Genomic DNA, 19,783 nt, shown 5'->3' with positions numbered 1-19,783 from the left:
GGAAGTGAGTTTTAAAACACTTAAGTATATGAAAACAGCTTTCTATTTAAAGGAATTCTTCAGTGAAATTTTTTCACCATTTACTTGACAGCTTTTGTATGCTAAATTTTTCACGTAACAAATTTCTTAAAATCTGGCACAACAATAAAGTAAAAATAGTATGTGTCCCAAAGAGACAAAACTACAAATATATACCAGAAAAATAGAAAAGTTTATAAAAAAATTATACCCTAACTATAAATGTATAAATATCAAGTGAGATATTTAAAGAAAAAAAGTTTTCTTGTAAATTAAAACATGTCCATATTATACTATATCTGGAAGAATGATACAGTATTGTTATTTCTAAGATAACAGATCTAAGGTTGTAAAGCAGAATATGCATTTTTAACTTCCAGTTATTATTTTTGTCTGTAGTCTGTTGCACCATATTTCTCCTTTGCCATATGTATTGTAGGTGGGCTGTTTCCTGTTGTTACTATGTCTAGCTTTGCAGACTCAACTTTCAAACAGTTTATTTACTTCTCAAATTGTGAGCCTATAAATGTGCTTTCCTGTGCCTAAGTCAAAGTAAGTTACTAGGACGTGTACCTAGTTTTACTATTTAATATACTTTTTACAAAAAAAAAATTCAAATTCTTTGTTAACCTAAAAGAATTTAAACAGTAATACTGAAAATCAAATACAAAAATTATAATGGAGACAAAGATGAAATCATATAAATCTCTTACAAATCCTTAACTTTAACTATTAGTTTAGTCAAAACCTTGTATGTGATTGGAATATCCTTTAATAATTTATTACTAAGTCTTTTCTTATCAGAAATAACCAGAATTAGTCTACAGTAACAGGATTTCAAACCAATGTTAGATCAAAACCATCCCAGGAAAACTTGTGCCTTTAATCTTCCACCATCCCGTTTTTCTTTTTTCCCAGGAACTGTATACTGTAGCTAAGTAAATTCAAGATAATTAAAGAAACAACTTTCTTCACTGAGAAAAAAAAGTATACCTCTGAAAAGTTATGGTAGGCATGAGCTTGAGGAATCACAGCAACAACATAAGTGGCTTCCAGGAGCACAGAACTCGTTTCTAAATATTTTATACAAATATGGACTTAGAAAAATTCTGAAAGATTTAGTAAGTGTTAAAGGAGAACAAAAAGAAATCTGAAGAAATTCAAATAAAATAAAACAAGCATGTAGAAATAAGTTTAAAAAGTATAATTTCTCATATTATATTAGCTACATCCAAGTTCAAAGTATCTGGCCCAACTTTCTAGGCACCTTGTCTTTCTCCTCTTTCAGTTTCCTACTTTAATCCAACCAGAAAATGTAAGTACACTAGGAGGCAGGGGGCCTTGGTCCTAAATATACCACTTGCTCTATGACCTTGGATAAATCATTTACTTTTTCTGGATCTTATTTCTTAATCAATAAAATTGAAAGGCTGAAAATTTCATATGTTTATTATTGTCACCTAGAAATGTCTGTCCTACAACATAAGTTATAACTCCATTCTCTAAGTATCTGAAAGAACTGTTCTTTGTAAAGTCAGTCACTCTTAAGCTCCATGTTCCCTGACTGTCTTATTTATTGCTGAATATCTGACTCATAGCAAGTAGTTAACATGTGTAGAACAAGCAACTGAATGAATAAATATCTATGCTTCTTTATACTGCTATGAAAAACCTGAGATTGCTTCTTAAGTCCTAGGACTTTCGTTACCTAACTGCATGTGTAAGATGAATACACGGACAACAATGTACATTTTTTCTCTCTTTGAGAAAAATTCCTGCTTATGAAAATATTATTATTTTCTGGAATCAGGGGTTGATATCCCTTAGCAGTTGATGGTAGCCTTAATAAGATCTAAAATGTCCAAGACATTCTCATTTAAAGAGAATAATCCTTTACACAAGCCATAACTTAATAAAAATTATTTTAAACATAACTTGATTTGTTTTAAGGAAACAAAATGGTTTAATCACATCAGGCTTTACAAAATAATTTGAGTTTTCAAACTGGGTTATTAGGTGATTAGGTTCCCTGAGTCTATGCCCCTACTAATTGGCAGAATAAATATATGTTAAAAAAAAAAAAAAAAAGAGAGAGAGAGCAAGTGAGAAAACATTTTGCAGAACTTGATTAAAATTTAAACATTATTTCATGTGGAAAATAGCAAGGACACTGTGTCTTTGAGTCAATTCCTTGCTATTTTAAACACATAGAATTATGTTTGTTTGGTTTTCTATAATAAAAGTGACAGTTATGTGAAGACACAATTGAACTTATTTACAAAACAGAAACAGACACAGACACACAGACATCAAAAACAAACATGGTTACCAGGGGGAAACAGGGTGGGAAAGGGTAAGTTGGGATTTCTAGATTTGCAGATACCACTGTATATAAAATAGATATACAAGAAGTTTCTTCTGTACAGCACAGGGAACTAGATTCAATATCTTGTAACCTATAATGAAAACGAATATGAAAACGAATATATGTATGTGTATGTATGACTGAAACATTATGCTGTACACCAGAAACTGACACAATGTTGTCAATTGACTATACTCAATAAAAAAATGAAAAAAGTAAAAAAAAAAAGTCCCCATAAATGTTTGCAAAGTATTTGACTGAAATACTAAATTTTAACTTTGGTTAGTTTTAAAGAGAAAAATTAATAAATTACTTTACATAAAATACATCGTAAGCAACTATGAACAATAATTACAAATTTGAAATCAGACACTCTTCTATTATTTGCCTAAGCAACCATTTACAATTCTCTTTTAAAGAGATAGTTTTGAGTTTTCTGGCCATCATCATTTATCATTTTCTGGATCCCAACCAAACTGCTCATCAGTTTCTTAAACTGATCAATTATAGACACTATGCAATATTTTAAACAAGAAAAAACAAACATCTATTTTAAATGTTTCTCTAATATGTCTAAAAAATACAAACTTATAATCCTAGTGCTTTTCAAAAGTTCACTGTATAATAATTTATTCTTTGAAACTTTGGATCACTTTTCACAGAAACTAAGTATTAAGAATGATGGTTAAGTTTCTTGGATGGCTCAGAAAAGCACATAGAACCAACAGTATATAGTAGTAGAGTACTTACTGATAATATGAGAAATAGGAAAGAAGTGTTTGATCTAATTCATCAAATGAGGGGAGGGGAAGCCAGTTAATAACTAAAAATAGATACTCAACCCTTAAATGTCCTAGGGGATAGACAGGCCACCAGTTAACTTTAATCTTTTTATCATATAATATTTTAGTGAATCAACCTTAAGTGAGAGCACACATCCAAAGGAGATACAAGCCACTGAAATTTTTGAAGAACCGAATAATATACCTTTAACATAAAGTTTGCCAACTAATAGGTTTGTTGTCTAAATACTTAATAAGGAGTAAAGATGCATGACTCAACATACTGACACATGGAATATTCTGACTTCTAATTTTGGTCTTTCTATTGACTTTAAAAACTGCCATGCTATAAAAGGTTCTGAACTTTCCGTATGTCATGTTTCTTTATAGGAAACAATAGGGATATTTTTTTCCCACTATCTCTCAATAATAAGAGTAAGAAGTAGAAAATAATACAAAGAATTTGGCAAATATAAAATGCAACATAAAGATGTGACATCCTTTTCAAGGAACTGTGAATTTGTTTTATTCTGCCAAATGAAATTACCAAATTAGACTCCTATCAAAACATATTAGTCACAATATACAGACAATCCATATAATCACTATTAACAGTTAACACTTTTATAGTACTCAATATATGCCAGGCACTTTAAAAGGTGACATATACACATATATATCTCTTATTAAATAACCCTGACGTGGGTACAATTATTACATCCACTTTGCTAATGAGGAAATTGGGGTACAGAATGTCACATAATTAGTTAAATGGCAGAAAAGGGATATGATCCAAACAGACCAGATCTAGAGTCCAGGCTCTTAATTTTTTTGCAATATTGTTTGTCAATTGTGGAAAAATTAAGACAAAAAAAGGAGATCTACTTACATTTCACTTAATAAGAATTACCAAAAGCATTACTGTAAGCTCTCTGTATTTACATTACCAAAGTATGATTATTTATTCAAATTTCTCTAGTATCTCAGTTAAACAACATCTACAAGTGCCCATTTTATTAGCAAAGTGCAGAAAAGCAAAAAGACAAAGTAGATCAAGCCCTCCCATGCAGAGTTTCATGAAATCTTAAAATAGTTTTAGGAATAACAGATTATTTTATTTTTTAAAACAAGGAGAATAATTTAAAATTTAATGTATGTATAATCTCTCAAAGATTCTAAACCACGGTTATTACTCATAAAATAAACAGAGAAGGAAAAGGAAAGGAAACTAGTTCTTAGTGAATGTCCACAACATGCTAGGACTTCATAAGCATAAGTATTCTACCATTTAATAGTTACAACTTTGAGAAAGTTCAGAACCTTAACTCACCAAAGGTTCCATATGATAGTACTCAGTATATAGATCCCATGCTCAAACCCAGGCATGTTTCTGAAGCTCTAAAGCTTGTTCCCTAATTACAAAAAGAGTATAATGGTATTATCGATCATCTGTGAGTACGATGATTAGAAGAGTATAGAAACGTATTATTAAGTTCAATATTTAATTTTAAGGATAAGTTTATAACCTTTCTTTCCCAAAGCTGTAGGCTTTTAACAAGAGAAAATGGTATTTGTCTCACTTTTACATTCTTAACATAAGTTATTGGATAGGTGCTTGCAAGCTGTGAAATAATATGAGGAAACACTTCCTGAAATTGTGTTTCTCAGAATGTTTTCTCTGGTTGTTAAGATTAAGTAAGAAAATGTACGTAAAATGCTTAGCACTGTGAGTGGCACAAAGTATGCACTCAGTAAATGTTAGTGATTACTACTGCAGTAAAAAATCCTGTTCAGGGTTCTTTAATCATATTTTTTAAACTTTATTTGATGAAGGAAACTTTGGCAGGGATCACACCTATTAACTTATCATGTAACTAGGGATCTTTGGAATATACTTTTATAGAAAGACAAGTAGAAAGCTGTAAAACAGAGGGAATACATCAATCCCTGAATAATTCCCAAGTGATTCTTCATTTTTGTTCCTCTAGAAGGTACAATGACCCCTTAAAGTTATTAGATAAATTTAGTAAACTGTGTTTTCAAATACTAATAAGCTTCTCAAATACTTCTGGTCTATGAATCATCAGTAGTCTGCTAGACACTGCAGAAAAATAAATCAATGCCAGTGGTACTGTCTCATTTAGAATGTTTTATAAGTAAGTAAAAAAGCAAATACATAACTAAATAAATAAGCACTGAACTAAATTCTGTAGTTTCTAATTATAGATGTTAATCTGCTTCAAAAACCATACATGAGAATGTCAGAAAGTTAAGTTCAAGATCACCTAATGAAGGACTCACAGACATAGAAAACAAACTTATGGTTACCAGTGAGGGGAGGGGTGGGAAGGGATAAATTGGGAGCTTGAGGTTTGCAGATACTACTATACATGAAATAGATAAACAAGTTTATACTGTATAGCACAGGGAAATATATTCAATATCTTGTAGCAAACTATAATGAAAAAGAACATAAAAAGGAATATATGTATGTATATATATGACTGAAACATTCTGCTGTATACCAGAAATTAATACAACATTGTAAACTAGCTATACGTCAATAAAAAAAAAAAAAAAATCACCTGATGAAGAATGATGCCCTGGCAGAATTCATCGACTAAAGTACTGTTTCTATTCAATGAATGCTTGCATATATTTTACCTTTTCCTTACAATTTAACACATTTTGTGATATTTTGGTCTTAATAAAATTCAAGTGACATTAATTTTTAAAAATGTTGTTAATACTTGGGGCATTTCTTGAACCTTTAGTTATTAATTAGGTTGTTTATTAATACAGACAGAAACTCGTGTTCAAAGATGATTAAAATTTAAAGATCAAAAATGAAAATCTTATTGACAACACAGAAAGCTAAATGGAAAACAAGAATTAAAAATTAAATTTCTTCAACTTTGTCTTTAAAAGTACTACTCCATATTTTCAAGGCTAACATAAAGGCCTGAAGTAATTGATGTAACTTAGTAATTTATAATTACTTCTGACTGCATGAATTACTCTAAAACAACAAAGTTGGCATTTATTGTTACCATTTTGCAATCCTACTTTTCTTAAAAGAATTTAAAAAAGTTCTATGTTCTGATAACATTCACGCAAATATGTCCTAGATTTGAAACATTCAGTTTGTGAATGTGATGTCTTCTATTTCCTCTGTGTTGGTATGCTCCAGACATCACACTGTTTCATATATAGGTGCCAGTTGTGGGTCTTCCCAAGTTGTCCAATTGAATGTGACAATCACTTGCTACAATCTCCCACACCAGCCTAGTATACTTGCAGACTTATTCTTTTTCTTCATTGTTCAAACTCAGTCAATCACACCTAGGACATTCTCTTGAGTACACACAGACATCAATTTTGAACCCCTTTCTTGCTTTTCTTTTCTAAACTCCACCTAGTTATGTTTAGGGCACAATGCTATATTCACTACTTCCCATTGTTACCTGTGTTAAAGGAGTTTTAGGAGACCTAACCACTATAACAATGATTCTATGAGAAAAAGCATTATGAGCTTTAAACTGAAATAGAAATGAATTCTTATAACACAACTCTTTTATTAGTACAGTTGACTCTTGAACAACAGGGGTTTGACCTGCATGGGCCCACCTATACATGGATTTTCTTCAGTAGTATATACCACAGTGCTACATGATCTGTGATTGGTTTAATCCTCCCATATGGAAGAACTGCGGATAGCAATACTGTCTATAAGTTATACTTGGATTTCTGACTGCTTGGAGGGTTGGCATTCCTAACCAAAGGTTGTTGTTCAAAGGTTAACTGTAATGGTAAGTTTTGTGTTAAGTGTAAAGAATATTAGTCTAAGTTTAAACACTGAGTCAATGCTTCCTACATAGTTTTAAAAGAAAAATTACTATGACTTTTTTGAGTGAAACAAAATACAGAGACATTATTTGAGAGAACTTGTTAAGCTTGCCATTTTTCGGGGAAAAAAAAAGTCCAGTACATGGTGGTAGAGAATAGGTAGGCTGATAATTTACATGATGGGGCCAGCTGGAAATAAATTAAATGCAAATAAACCTTATGAAGTAAATGGAGAAAATGTAAGATATCTTTCTGTTAATTTTGGAGTTTATAAATAAGATTTATAACTTTGATTATATACTATTTACTACTGATCCCATGAACCTGAATATGAATTTTAATTATGAAGCAAAAAAAGAACCTCAGTATCCTTGGATAAAATTTTCCTATTTTAACTATAGTGTTTCATTTTCAACTTATATTCACACTATGGTTGCTTCATGGACAGATTTTCCTGTCATAATTGCAAAGAACTAATCACTGTTTTATTTTTCATGCAAATTATTTTTTTCCTATTTCTTTTCTGACCTGCATTCTGGGAAATGAAGTTTTGAAAACATAAATGCAAGGTATATCATTTCTAACCAGTTTCCAAATACATCAGTTTATTTTGAATTTTAATCTTAGCTTTCAAACTAGTAAATATAAGCTTCCCCATCCCCTTATTCCATTGGAAGCTTTGTCTTTACTTGAATTACTCTTTTCTGCGCCAACTTAGGATCTCTCCTTTACCTAAACTCTGATTAACTCATGTCCTCCCAGGAAGTCCACTGTGACTAACTCTACAGAATTGCTTCTTTTACTCTGCATATTTACATACTCAATTTGATGTTATTTTACAAAGGCTCCTGAAGTGGTTTTCAAATACATGTTTAAGTCACTTTAAAAAAAAAAACTTATCTTAAAACTTGTTTTATTTTTATCTTCTATTCAAACTAGTACATAAATACAGGAAACTTAAAAATGTTAAATGACTATTCCATCTGTATTTTGAATGAACATACAATAATTTGGATCACTGATTAAAATAACAAAAGTCCATCTTAGGTCCATATGTTGTATCTTACCTCAGACTGAAACTGACTTACTGTCTACTACTTTAGACTGACAGTCTTTGCCACTGGTTCCCCAGTCTATATTTTGCCAGGATAGCAAGAAACGCATTTTGCAATAAGAAGCAAAATATTTAAAAATTAGGATAAATTACATTCATTGTTCCTATCTCAATTGACTAAGCTTTTCACACTGTTAGATAAGATTAGATCAGCCTAACAGACTTTATTCTGTATCAAGCTATGATGATTGTTAGCCAATATTCAATTCTCTTCAAGGTATTCAAGAGATACATTCATGTGATGATTAGGGGTTAGGACTTGACAGCAATTTTCTTAGGTCATTCTTTTTCCTTTAGTACATAAAAATATTTTTTAGTACATAAAAATATTTTTTCCTTTATAAATTACTACATGAATATGAGCTTATTGTTAAAAATAAACCCAAGTAATACTAAAGTATGCAAAACAGTAAGTTCAACCTTCCAGCATCCCACATACATACTTGCTATAAATTAATTTTGTACATATTTTTCTGACCATTTTTCAATGTATTTACATAAATATAATGCATATATATTATACAATTTTTAATTTTGAGTATATGTGCATATAGCACAAAAATACATTACATATGTATGCAACTATATATGCTTATACATTGTATGCACATTTATCTGTATTTTATTCTACATAAATGGGATCATACTGTGCACATTATTTTGTGAGTTTCAACTTAGCTTATCTTAGTGATTTTTCCAGATTTTTAGCCTACAAATTCAAATTTTGCATAGTTGTTGTTAGCTCTTATCTTTAGATACTGTAGTGAGGTTTCTAACTTCCTACCTTATAATATTCTAAAATAAATGGATCATTACTTTCAGTACCAAGGAAAATGAGTAATACAGCTTTTTTGCATTGTAACAGTTCTTAATTAAAAGTATTTTAGCAAGTTTTCATTCAATTCAATGTCATTTTTCATCATTCCTAACATGTTCAAATTTCCTATAACTTTACATTTTAATAAAAACATATGTATGTACAAAGATAATATATATATTTAATACATAAAGATCTGAAATTAATAAAAACTAAAATTTAGTTTTATAAAAAGAGAAAGTAATATAATATAGCAAATTTGTCTACTACTCAGAAAAATTAGACACATACAGAAGTCATTTACTGACTCATTGGGGTAAATTTTGCAGAGAATAGAGAAGCTGCTGAATAAATGTTTTTAGAGAATTTTTAACAGCTTTAAAAATTAAAAAAAATATAAAAAAATAAAAAAAAAACTTTAAGGGGGCAGAGTATAGCTCAGTGGTGAATGCTTAGCATGCAAGAGGTCCTGGGTTCAATTGTTCAATCCCCAGTACCTCCATTAAAAATAAATAAATAAATAAACCTAATATCCCCCCAAAAAAACCTTAAGAAAAAAAACTTTGATATATTTTATCAACATACTTAGAACAAAGAGATCACAAACAGCAGGAGCAGCACACCAGAAAAGCAACATAAGATTAAATTAAAATTTGTATTATGTGGATCTAGTCTCCTCTCATACATAGAAGAACACTGCGGTAATGTGACTGTTACTTTTGTTTTCTAACAGACAAAATATTGCTATGTTCTTCATACTGGAAACAGGAGTCAAATCAACTGGATAGCAGACTTAATATCTACTATTGAATTTACTAATCTTAAAAAAGCTAAACTGAACCATTTAAGGAAGATACGCAATAATAAAAGCTGTTAGGTTTTATTATCAAAAAAGATTGTTAAAGGAAAAGCTATACTACTTCTAGAAGAAAATATGCTTCATTTTTAGACTTCAATGAAAGAATTATATGTTAATACTTCCTAAATGAACAAAAGGAATTCATAAGGAGTGGCATGATTTAGGAAAGCCTATGGCTACACAAAATCATTGCCATCATTACTGGAGGTATTTGTGGCTGGTATGAGCTTTCTGATATATAGTGAACTGAACACTGTAGCTTTAATTGAAGTTTGAATGTTATAAACAGTTAGATGTCTGGCTCTGGCCTGCATTCTAATACCATCAGCAGAACAGAGATGGGAAGCATAAACAAACCTTTTAACTAGATTAGTCTCTAAAATGGCCAAGAAATCCTTCAGCAAAAACTCTTGTGTGACAAATGTGGAAGAAAGAAAATGATTTTAGAATAATGCAAAAAAACAGCCTCTAAATTTGTCATTATTGGAACATGTAGTTAACTTCCTAAATATTTTGATGTTGCTTAATATACATTAATGATAAACTTTATATTTACTTTCCAAATAAATAAAAACCCTTTTTATCTTACATAGCAGCTGTTTCTTAGATCAGTATACCCCAAGTAAGGAAGCTATTTAAAAATCAATATTTTTTTTTGTTGGATGTGGAATACTTCCCTCCCCTAACATCAGTGACTGTATGTATACACTCTAGATTATTATTTTTAGATACTAGTAACATTAAGATGTCTGAATGTATAAATTAAGTTAGTTAATGGTCAACAGATTAGTAGGCACTTCTGGACTCAAGGTGTATAGAAAAAATAGCTTTGAATAAAAGGATAAATTGAAGTATAATTTAACACTCTGCCAACCTTAAGAAACACTTTAGGTTTACTTCTAACTTCTGAGATATAGACATTAAATTAAAAAACAAAAACAAAAACAAAAAAACCTGGCAGGACAAGCATGTACTAGTTTTCGCACTAGCACCATACAGAAAATTTCCCTCTCACTGCTGTAATCTTGGTTGGTTGGCCAAGAATCCAGTGTGCAAAATTTTTTCACCACTCAAAGGTTGGTAACTGATGTATATAACTCATTTTAGTTCTTTAAAACAATACATTCTAATAAATCACTCAAGGACACAGAATTTAATTACAAATTCTCCTAAGAAAAGGTTCTATAGGTCAACTGAAATAAGGACTCAAATCAGAATTACAACAAACTTTGAATGAAGTATATGCTTTTCACCAGGTATAATTATCAGATTTTTTCCATTATGTCTAGCTACATTAGAAGGTATATCTTAATATGTTCAGCCTAGTTCACACCTTGTCTCTCTGAAGAGTTACACTGAGTCATTCCAACTTCTGAAATCTTAGATGATAAAGAAATACCTCAAACAGAAATGGTGAAGAGTTAGAATCTTTACTTTTAACTGAATTACCTTTAGATTATCTAAGGAGATTATTTAGGACCACAGATTTATTCTATCCCACTAATTATTCAGACTGTTTAAAAGCAAGAAACCATATTTGTTATAAACTTTCCTTTCTGAAGTATAATAGATGACACAGAATAGTTCCTTAGCATTTAAAAATATTTCCAAACTCTTTAGGTCATAAAGCATTGGCGTAACATTTATAGATAATAGGGTCAATGTAAGCATATAAGATGAATGTGTATTTACTTAGGATGAATATGAAAGTTACTTAATTAATAAAACAGAATTTTAAAAAATTACTCCTTTCGCCTAAAAGTAAAGGATGTAAAAATCAACTTGGTTAGCTGGCTCAAAAAGTATCTTAATTCAATAGCTGCTTTAGAGAACATCTGTATAATAATTTAGGCATCTAGAGATTCCAACAAGTTGTCCATTCTTATACTAAAAATATGACTCTAAGCAGTACTAAAAAGAGTACATTAAATTTAATCCTATACATATAATGCACTAATTTTGAAAATATTGTAAGATAGAGGGTCCAGAAAGTATGTATGTATATATACGTGCCTAAGTATTAGGTAATATAAACTCCCCTTTGTTTACAGGTTTTCTGTTATCAACAGAGTTACACAAAAATTTTTCATAGTAAATATTCACTGAGTCACTAATTGTTGGAACCTCCAAACTTCATGAAACAAAGTGTTAAATTTAACTTCATGTAAGATAAAAGAAGTTCAATATGTAGAAGTCTTAAATGTTATTTCTGTCATACAAAGAGAAGATGCATTTTATGTATACTTTACTTCAAGTTGCACACCGGTCTGCATCTATGTTCCTTATAAAGAACTGGATTTTCTATTTGTCTTTCTGTTCTTGTAAATTTTCAGAAAATTTCCATCACTGTTTCAATAAGCTCCTAGGGCCATAATTTTACTAATGTTTACCAGAATACTTACTGACTGATAAAACTTCTATTCTGACTGTGTTTTTAATTAGTGAATTACTATGAATTTACTATGATGGAGTATTTTGCTGCTATATGATAAAATCTTCTTTTGTCAGTAATAGGTTTCCTCATTTTTAACATGAGGACAGTGTTACAAAGTTCACAGAACCACTGTAGGGACTGACTGGGATTGATAATATTTATCACAGTGCTAGGTACTTAAAATAAATGGTAACTATGATTATTACTAAAACAGAAAGTTAAGAAAGAATGTGAAAGAGATCAGAACTGATCCTCAGAAATCTATTTACCTTCACAAGATACTGTACCAGCAGGGAATTCCTCCTTTTTTAAATTGCAAACCAATATTATTATAAAGGTATAATTTTAAGGAGAGCAAAGGAAATCCAGGAAATCTCTTTCTCTCTAATATACTTTAAAATCATAAGAAAACTATGACAGAACTAAGATAGTATTCTCTGTTTTTGAAACATCCTTTGACTAAGAAATCTCCAACTCATACTAAAGTTACAGAAACTGTATCACATAATAAAGATTAAAAAGTGCAATTGACTTAGAACTAGAACTGGAAAGTTTCTCATGAGGATCTTGGAGAAATATATCCGGTACACATAAAAAAATCCCAAAACTCCTAAATAGTTTATATTATAATTATCCCGTGATGATTAAATCAAACTGTCAGCTTAAACTATGATAGAAAATCACTAACGATAATGTACAATATCTTCCAATGAATTATGAAAGATAACCTGTTATATGAAATGTAAAAAGACAAAAGCCACTTTTGAGGGAAAAGAAAGTTTACGTTTAGAGAGTTTGGGGTTTTCTTCTTTTTTGTAATAATTTAGTAAGAGATATTTTAGTGAACAGTGTTGGTCATCTTCAAATAAAAGTATATAGTAAGAAAATACCAGCAATGATAGCCACACAGACTATTTCATGGTCTAAAATTAGTGAATTACCTATGGAATAGAAATCCCCAGAATATAGTCTTAAGTGGAAGTTTTTTCTTTATGTTTTTCTATTCTAGTAAAATACAGCAATATCCTTCTTAAACATGCATTTTCCCACCTATCAGTATCCATTTGGTTAATAAAATTTATTTAGGTATAAACATCAAAATATGTGACCAATACACTTATGGAATACAACTAAGATATCTCTTCACATTAAACTGTAGGGGCCATCCTTACTTCTCAGATGCCTATCACAGTGTCTGACATACAGCACATGCTCAATAAATGTTTAATGAATAGCTAAGTACAATCTGTTTTGCACATACATTCAAAATACAGACAAGTTTGCAAAGGTACATAAGTTGGACATAGGCTTTCTGGCTGACTTCCTGGGGTCCCACTGATGACTAGGAGTAAATCTTCATATCCATAGAAAACTGGAAAGTTGATAATTGTCTGGGTGAGGACCAAAAAAACAAAGTCAGGGAAACAAATCACCTCAGTAATGGTTGCTTTATAGAGCTGGTAAAAAGTAGCCTACTCATTCCAGTAACCTATAGTACCAGTCACTCAATGAAATGAAATTTAAGTATATTCTAAACATTTGCTAGTACATTTTTAACTGGAATTTTTGATCACCCCTTATTTAAAACAAATCACTGTTGTCAAATTGCACCCTGTACAAGTATTAGAGGGAATATGTTTTTACTTATTATGAGTACAGGATTTAATTTGGCTATTAGAAAAAGTGAGAACCATAGTAAAGATAAAAGAAAAAAAATCATGGTAGTGAAGAAATTGTAGCAGGGAGAAAACGAAAAAGGAAGAAAAGGAAGGAACTCCACATATGAGAGTCAACGAATTCAAATATGCCTAACTCTTATATAAATTATGACATACAACCGTAGGGCCTACTGTGCACCAGACACTGTGCTATGAGGGACAGAAACGTTAACAAGACAAAAATTTTAGCCTTAATTAGTTCAGAGAGAGAATCACAAGTAAACATTCATAATACAATATGCATTTACATATATACATAATACATATACATCTTTAATACAAGAGAATGAAGTATATTGACTGATTAATTGGAAGAGTAAGGGAAAAATGAGCATGAGGCAAAGCTGAAATAATTCTCAAAATAGAAATAATCCACAATGAGAGAAATCAGTACCTCTTAAAAAAAAAACAACAAGCTACTCTCCTATATATAAATGGACAAAATATGGCTTTACAGCCCTTTTCCTTAATATTCTTAGACTATGACTCCATATAAAACCCTTAAGTGCCATAGACAGAATTGTGCATGACAGTTTCATTTCTGACAAAGGAAAATGAAGTAGTGCAGCATAGTGAAAATGTCAAGAAACCGGAGTTCTCTGGTCCATGTCCTGTCTACTTCCAGGCCTTGGAACTCTGCACAAGTTCCTCAAGCTCTCTGAACTTCAGCAATATGAAAAATGAAGAGCTGGATGAAGTGACCTCCAAGATATCACCTCCTTGAAAATTATAATTCAAAATTATATCTTAATACTAAAAAAAAAAGCCATAATAAAAACAAACAGTTTTCTAAAGGTAAATCATTATCCAACCTAGAGGAGGTCTAGAATCTTCAAACCATACAGGATTACCCTGGGGGTGGTGGGATAAGAAACGTTTTCAAAGGAAAACTGAAACAGAGTAAGTAAAGGTATTATCAAGCTGTAAATTTTCACTCAGCTGCCCACTGGCAAACTACTATCCCAATTATCTACACAATTCACTTTACTTAAAATTGATTTCCTCACTAAATTCTTCTTTCCATCTCTTATGTTAAGGTTGCTGAGGTATTAAGGTAAAAACGAGAAATACTAGGTGGACCTAGAATAGTAGTATTGATGCTGGGAGACAAACTTGAACTTGGCACAGATGTCTGCTGGGGTGCACCAATTACACCTCAGAAAAAGGTAAGAAACTGTTCAAATTTATAACTGAAAGGAAGGAAATAGGACCATGTTGCTTACTGCTACATAGATTTTTTTCCCCATGTGTGTGAATGTCTACTTTTTCACACAGTTAGTAATTAAAATTTTACAGAACAGGTTTGTACATGTGCAATGTTTTTCTGCCACTATATTATGTTTTGGCTTTACCATCAAGAAAAAAAAACTAGAAGTATGATGTCTTCCTAATATTTATGTCAAATATCCTTCTAGATTTATTTTTTTCAATCCTTTCTAGTCGATCAAATTGCTGTTTTCATATTGCCAGTCTGATCACAAAATTGCTGCTTTACAGGAGAATATTTTTTGCTGACATAAATTATGGGATCAGAGATACCAATGCAGTTACAAAAAAGGGTGTGTATGAGAGAGAGGGAGAAAGAGAGAGAGAGAGTGTGTGTGTATGTATAAGTGTGCATCCATCTTTAAGGAAAGGATAAAGAAATGTACATGTGAAACAAAATACCACTTTCCAACGTGAGCCCTAGTAAAAGGCCTACATCACAGTCATACTTTCTAGCATTTGTGAAATCAAATACACCACTGAATTTGAAAACCATTCACTAAGAACATACCACATTAAAAATGGAGAATGGTAATTTTTATCAAGATTGTTACACTATAAACCTAAATTTGGATTTATCTTTCAAATTATATCTCACTACAATGAATACACTAACTACAACATCATGGTTTGACTCATGAAAACGTATTTCAAAAATTTGTCTCCTTTCACATATAGTAAGCAGTTTGGTTCAGTACCCCCAAGAGATGAAAAACTCATCTCAATTTACAACAGTAAATAAATAATTCAGTTAAAACTGAAAGTGGTACCAATCCAGCAAACTATTGATGGAGAGGTTTGGCCTTCCATGAAGCCAGAACAACATAAAAGTTTTCAATGGGGATTACTTGTTCAAACAAGTTACAAAGATTAGAAAAATACCCAGGTTAATTATGAAATAGCTAATATTCTCATCTTGTGTAAAATAAATATCAGGAGCATATGTAAGGAGAGACAATACCAGTGGTACTTAAACTTTAAGCATTTTACGCTTTTAACTTTATATGCTGATATATGAAACAAACATTTAACAAAAAAAGCAATAATACAAGTCAAAACCTATCCAAAGGCCTCTATCAACCAAAAATGTGTAATTTTCTATGCAAGTCAGACAAAACGAAAAAAAGGAAAATTAAACCCAGAAAGCAAAAACCAATCAAGTCTGTTCCAACACTTAAGTCAATATCCAAATCACATACAGAACCAAAAAGAGGAAAACACTCAGGTCTACAAATGGATAAGCAGTTCCGATACAACCAGATCCCGACATTTTCCCACTCAGAAACAAATGCAGTGGAGCTTTTCCTAAGGAAAAAGGAAAAAAGCTCTCCAAATGAATTTTTTAAAGTGACATCTAGAAAGTGTGCCTCTTTCTGTCTCTTTCCCTGGCGCCTCATTGGAGGAAGGAGGGGGTTGTTTTTGTATTCTCCCCCACTGGAGCAAGACACAATCAGATGTTAGTTGGAGGAGAGAAACCACTTTTGACAACAGCAAATAAAAATAAAAAGTGCCCTTCCTCCTCTGACAGGATGGGCACCCACCTCACACACCCCTCCCTACTCCAACCCCTCCTTCACCACCCCCCAGCACCACCCCCTCCTCACCCCGGAGCTCCACTGCGTATGTGGTTTGGTGCTACTGTTGCCCCGGAGTTAAAGTCAGAGCCAGAGGAAGGCAATGAAGCCCCCACAGACACACTTACCTTTCCTGCCCCCCACTTTTGAGTGCCTTCCCTGGAGCTGTGGAGGATGACACAAAGGGTAATAAAGGGGGGGGGGGGAGTGGAGGAGGAGGAGGCGAAGGAGGAGGAGAGCTGGGGAAGTGGCTGCTCCTGGGTGTAGTGAGATGTCTCCAGCCAGGGCCAAGCAGCAGCAGCAGTAGCAGCAGCAGCAGCAGCAACAGCAGCAGCAACAGCAGCAGAGAAGGGTCTGTGTTGCTAAGAGGCTTTTGGTCTCTTTCTCTCCTCCTCTCACGGCCAAAGAGGAGGAGGATGGAGGGGGCTCGGGAGGGAGGCTAGTGGAGGGGTGAGGGGGTAGGAGTCGTGGATGGGGGTTTTCGAAGAAGAAACTCCTTCTCCTTCTCTCTCAGGCTCAATCTCCCTCTCAGGTCTCAGGGCTGGAGGGTGGGGGAAGGAACTCAGCCGCCTTCCCCCCACCCCCCTCAATTCAAGGTTGAAGTGGGGTAAAATTAGTGTCCTGTCCCTTTAAAAATAGAAATAAAAGGTGCCCCCCCTCTGCCACTGCCTCTCTCTTCATCATCAGCTGCTGCTGCTGCTGGGGTCTCTCTGCTTGGGGGGGAGGGGGGGTTCGGGTAGAAGAGACGGGAGGCACTCACTGCGCATGTCTCTCTCTGACGGGAGGCTGGTTGGTTGAAGGCAGGAGGAGGGGGAGGGGAGGAAATGAGATGGTTTCCCAGAAGGCGCCGAGGCGCTCGCGACCCGGAAGACATTGTAGCAGGGGGTAGCGGGGCGGGGGCGGGGAGTAGGAGGAAGTCGCTACTCTTTAACACCCTCAGCCCCCTCCTCCCTCCTAAGGGAAAGTGGAGGAACGGAAGTGGGCGTGGATGGAGGCGAAAAGAGGTCACGTGTTTGAGAGAGAGCAAGGCGGGGTGAGAGAGGCGGTGCTTGCGCGGGGCATGCCGGGAGTAGTGGCATATCGTTGGCAGCAGCAGGTGAAGCGGATCAGACTGCGCGGCGAGGGGGGTTCGTGCGGCGATTCCCGCGGTCTCCAGAATCCCGCGCTGCCCTGGTAAGGGCAGACAGACTTTTCCGTGAAAGGTAACGTTGGGGTAGGCTCTCAGACGAAGGCCAGGGGCACCAGTGCGAAAGGCGAATCGAAAAGGGGAGGACGGAAGTCTGTGGAGACTGGGAATGCGGGAAGGGGGCAGGCTTGTCTAGGCCAGGCAGGCCAGAAACTAGGCGGGCTCCTGTCTTGTAGTCTCCCTATGAGCCTGCAGCGAGGAACCCTTGACGAGGATAGGGAGTCCTGATGAGATTTGTGGCAGGTGGTGACTACACCAGGTGATGGTGAGGAATGTGATGGGCCAGATATAAGAGAGAAATGGAATCGGTGGAGCCTCAGCAGATGATTGTGGTGACTGCTTCTTTCAGTTCAGAGCAGGGAACCTGTCGGGAGAGAGACAAGCTGTGTGAATTTTGACAATTTTGGCATTCGGTGCATTGCTTACGTTGGGTGTTACGACCATCAGTTCCTTATTTCGGTACCCTCCCAGGAATTCGGAGTGGCTTTGGGAAGGGAGCAAGCTGGGAAGTCTGGAGTGGACTTTCCCTCCATGTCTTGCGTTGTTGCTGCAACACAATGCCTGTGGCTGGTATCAGAAAGGAATATGGGATTGTGTGATCCTTGATATTGTGTCTTATGGTTGATAGAGAATGGACACCATCAAAGTTTTCCCTTTCCGTGGTGTAGAAGAGAGTCTTTTAAATGAGTGTTTCAAGATTCTTAAGTTACTAGCCTCGGATTTAGAGCCTTTGGTTTTCAATTAAGTGCTACTGTTTTTGCTGGAAATAATGTTTCCTTCATGTTAATGCAGCATATTTAAGAAAAGATTCATGGTTTCATTAATAAAGCTTTTTTTAGTAAAATAGCACCGTTTCTTTTTCGTGTTCAGTTCATACAATTATAACTGAAACCATTCCAGTCTTTCCGTTATCTTTTGTAAAGGTGCTTTGCAAAATTATCACCCATTATATAGTTGTGTTTAAGACCGAGAATCTGAAATTCCTCATGTTTATTGTGTTGGTATTAGTTAATTCTGTAGTAGGTCCTTTAGGATACTCTGTCAAAGTTACTACTTATGTTCTATGTTTTACTTATTTGTTTTGTCAGTAGATGCTATTTATGCATCATTCCCTAGTGCTTTTACTGCTTTCTGTGTGTGGTAGTCTTGTCAAATAGAGTAAGAACTAGACCCCCGTGCCTTAAACTTCTGTTTATATTAAAACCAAATGTTTGTCACTTTAGAACAGAAAAAAATTACAGCAAAACATTAAAATGCCTTAAATAACCATTTTAAAATCCTTTTTGTGGCAAAATACTGAATGTGCAAAAATGCACAAATCATGGATATGCAGTATAATGAATAATTATAAAGCAAACACTCTGTAATCACTGACAAACTGAAGAAGAAGAACTTTGCCGGCCCCCCCACCATCCTTCCTGTTTATTCCTCCTTCCTCACCACATCCAAGGGTTAACACTATCTGGATTTTTACAGTAATGATTTCCTACTTTTATTTTAAGTATTTTTTATCCACATCTGTCAGCATTCTTAAACAACATACATTAGTTTTGCTTGTTTATCTATATGTAAATGAATTATATGTTATGTATAATTTTTCTCTCATGTTAGCTTTAATTCATGTAGTCATTGCTGTATAGTAAGGACTATAGTATAGTAAATGTGGTGTGGTAAGTTTTTTCATGAATAAATTAATTAGCTCAGCTCGTCTAATATTATGGACATTTGTATTGCGTCCAGTTTTTAGCACTTAGGAACAATGCTATGATGAATGTTCTTACACATGTATTTTATATACACAGCA

The 19,783-nt window shown here is 33.7% G+C and overlaps 2 protein-coding genes across 14 annotated transcripts in view; one reads left to right on the top strand and one right to left on the bottom strand.

Moving 5' to 3' along the window:
• MBD5 (methyl-CpG binding domain protein 5) overlaps positions 1 to 17,600 on the bottom strand; it is a 330,231-nt gene extending 312,631 nt beyond the window's left edge. For 9 of the 10 annotated variants that reach the window (XM_074363613.1, XM_074363611.1, XM_074363609.1 and 6 more), the window contains exon 1: positions 16,922 to 17,545. The gene's annotated coding sequence lies outside the window, so the exon portion shown is untranslated. The other variant, XM_074363612.1, reaches the window with a different exon arrangement.
• Positions 17,601 to 17,838: 238 nt separating this feature from the next.
• The window catches only part of ORC4 (origin recognition complex subunit 4), a 66,071-nt gene continuing 64,126 nt past the window's right edge, over positions 17,839 to 19,783 (top strand). For 3 of the 4 annotated variants that reach the window (XR_012506992.1, XM_074363621.1, XM_010950257.3), the window contains exon 1: positions 17,839 to 17,995. The gene's annotated coding sequence lies outside the window, so the exon portion shown is untranslated. The remainder of the gene's footprint in view (positions 17,996 to 19,783) is intronic. The other variant, XM_045513031.2, reaches the window with a different exon arrangement.

The sequence above is a fragment of the Camelus bactrianus genome, chromosome 5 (assembly GCF_048773025.1).
Source record: "Camelus bactrianus isolate YW-2024 breed Bactrian camel chromosome 5, ASM4877302v1, whole genome shotgun sequence".
Taxonomy (NCBI): Eukaryota; Metazoa; Chordata; class Mammalia; order Artiodactyla; family Camelidae; genus Camelus; species Camelus bactrianus.
Note: the sequence above shows the minus strand (reverse complement) of the source record. Positions and strands in the feature narration are given on the sequence as shown.